The following is a 3162-nucleotide window of genomic DNA, read 5'->3' on the forward strand; positions in this document are numbered from 1 at the left end:
TCCCCCATGGAGCCAGCCACAGCGCCACCACCAGTAGAGCCTTGATGCGAAATGTTCCGGGCAGCCTCTTCCTTAGCCTTGGCCTCTTCTTCTTCGATTCTACGTCTAGCTGCCCACAGCTCTGCTTGCGCGCGTTCACGAGCCTGGAGAAGAGCTACCGCTTGGGCCGGTGACCCTTCCGTTGATTTGAACAGGATACAGCTATCCTTGGCAACCTTGAGGAGATGTTCCAAGGAGGAATCTTGAAAGGCAACAAAATCAGCTGGAGCAGAGGAGTTACCTGGAGCGGGGGTGGACGAAGAGGGAGTAGCCGTGTCGATGCGCTCTTGTCGAGGTTGTTCTTGTCCGCCGTGGCACGAATGGCTCGCTCCAGGACCGGGCCGTCAGAGGTTCCTTTGGAGCGAGCACTCTTGCGCAGAGCCTCCGCTGGGGAGGCCTTGGAGCGAGGGGCACGCGCCACCGGCGCACCCAGCGCCGAAATGGGAGCATCCAATAGGAGAAGTTGTCCTTCGGTGGAGTTGGCGTTGTTGATAGCTGGGGCCTGGTGGAGCTCAAGGACCGGGGCTGGAGAGGAGTTGGTAGTAGCAGCAGCCGCCTCCAACATGAGCTTCCGGGAGGGGCGATCGTGGTTCAGCTTGCTCCTTTGTTCACTGTTACGCAGGTACTCCTGGTCCGAGGCACCCAGGGACGGGCTGGACCAACCCACCTCCTTCCGCTCCGCCTCAGAAAGGGGCAGCGCTTTGCCCGGCGTGGGCGAGACTGGGCTAGCCGACGGAGGGGCTTCAGAAAGGACCTCACAGAGGGAATCAACACTGATAGTAGCCTCCGGGGATTGGCGCCCCGCAGCTGGAGAAGACGGCAGAGCAGACTTGATGATTTGAGCGACCAGCGGGAAAATGTTGCCTGTGGGGGTCAAGTTGGACCCGTGCGGCTGCGGGCCGAAGCAGGGATTTGGGGGCTGAGATCCTTCACATTGGGCGGGAGGCATGGAGACGGCGAAACAGGGGAGGAGCCCAGGGGCACAGACTTACGGGGAGCTTCCCCACGCGCACCAGGGGCAGAGGACGAGCCGCGCGGGGCTTTGTGAGCGTGGCGTCCCCGCCGCCCGTCCCAGCGCTCCTCATCAGTCTCATCGTAGTCCTCTTCCTTGTCCTCAGTGCCATCTCCGGGAGGGAACTTCGGCGGATCTTGCGGAGGGGAGTCTTGGACCGACTGAGCTTCACGAGTAACTTGAATACGGTAGCCTTGCATGTTTACAAAGAGGGTGATGTGGTCAGGTAGCTGATCCCCTTTGCGGCAGCCAAAGGACATACGCACCGGCGCATCCGGGTGAGCTAACGAAGCTACGTCCACCCCAATCGGACGCCCCACCTCGCGGGTAGAGAGGAGAAGGCGATCGACGTGTCAAAAAGGAGGCGGCACGCCGAGCAGCCTAACCCAAACTTCCTCCAGAGTTTCAGCAGCGAGAGGGTCGCCTTGCGGGATAGAGACAATGGCCTTGAGCTTAGTACAGGGCAGAGTGGGGCCGCCCCCACGGAAAGCGATACGGAGGCTCTCTTTAGACGGGAAAACCACCGCAAAATCCAAAGGGCCAAGCTGGCGCACCTGCCAATCCCAGTTCTCATCCACAAGATCTTTGAACTCGTCTTCCACCTGCTCCGCAGACAGTTGTCCGCCCCCAAGGGAAACAGTAGCGGAGTTGGAAACCGGCTTCTGGAGGTCTTCATCAGGAACTTCCAGGCAGCAGAACCCAGGCCTCCCGCCCCCATATCCTGCCCAGAAGGGGGCCAGCGCCGTGGAGACTGCAGCGCACATGGCGGAGAGGTGACCCACTGTCTTACAGTTGACACAGAAGGGTTCATCGACGCAGGCGGCCTGGACGTGACCCTGCTTGCCGCAGTTGTAGCATGTGATGTGGGCCGCATCTTGACTAGGGGCCCCAGCCCCCCCTGGGCCGGTGACCTGCCCCGAGCTAGGAGCAGAGACCTCCCCTGGGGTCCCGTGGGGCGGACGGAGAGGCCTCCGGCCCGCGTTCCTCCCGGAGTCGCGGCCACGAGGGGGAGGCGGAGGAGGCGGAGGCGCGCGCGATTCCTGTCGTGAGAGTTCCCCCTCGGAACGCCAGGACGAGGAGCTCGCGCGCTCCGCCTCACGGTCGCGTTGACGTTGTTGCCGGCGGTGCTCTTCCTGCTCTCTGTCGAGCCTCTGGCGCAGATCTTGGTCGCGGGAGCGGGCATAGCCCTTGTTGAACTCATCGAAGGGGCGCTTGCCGTGGGAGTTCCTCTCCCTCTCCATGGCCACGAGGAGGGGAACACGAGCTCCGGAGACGGGGTCGAGGTGGGAGGACAAGCGCTTGGCGGCGGAGCGATTGCGGCGGACGTGCGAGGAGGAGGCAGGGGAAGCCGAGAAATGGATCTAGGGTTTGGGGGAGGGAGCCGAGCCACTTAAAAGTGGGCGGCGGAGGGGCGGAACCGTCCCACACGGGAACCCTAGTGCCACCCAACCGACCATCCACGGCGGGGGCGACGTGGCGCGCATCCAACGGGTCCGATCCGAGGGCACCCGCGGGACCGGACCGACCGCACCTTGGGCCGGCCCGGGCCTCAAGCCGGGCCGCCGAGGCCGCAATCCCCCGTGGGCCGACCCGGCAGGCCCGGCAGTCCCCAGCACCACAGCGTCCGAGGAAGGAGCAAACCCTAGCGGCGGCGGCGTCCCACCCGCCTCCGGCCGCCCCATGGCCGACGGCAGCTCCAGAACGAGCGCACCGATGCGGATCAGACCAGATCCAGAGCCCTCCCGACCAACCTCGGAGAGGCCCCTCCCCACGGGCGCCAAACCAGGCAGCGGAGGGAAGTGAGACGGCGGCGAGAGAGGCGGGGGCGGCGCCGGCGAGAGGCTCCTCTCCCTCGAGGAGCCAAGGGCGAGCACCGGCGGCGAACCAACCACCCGCTCAGGCCAGAAACTCCCAAGGTTCGTCGGAGCGGGGGGCAGCGGCAGCCGCCGCCATGACTTCGGGCTCGCGAGATCTCCCCATCCGAGAGCTCCTGGACCGAGCCCTCGGCCTCGGCGACGACGGCGGCCGAGGTGGGAGAAGCGATTCCCTTTGCTTCTGGCGAGACGCGCAGCTCCCGCCGACCCCCGGGCGGCGGGCGGCACGGCGGCGGC

The sequence above is a fragment of the Lolium rigidum genome, chromosome 3 (genome assembly GCF_022539505.1).
Source record: "Lolium rigidum isolate FL_2022 chromosome 3, APGP_CSIRO_Lrig_0.1, whole genome shotgun sequence".
In the NCBI taxonomy this organism is placed as follows: Eukaryota; Viridiplantae; Streptophyta; class Magnoliopsida; order Poales; family Poaceae; genus Lolium; species Lolium rigidum.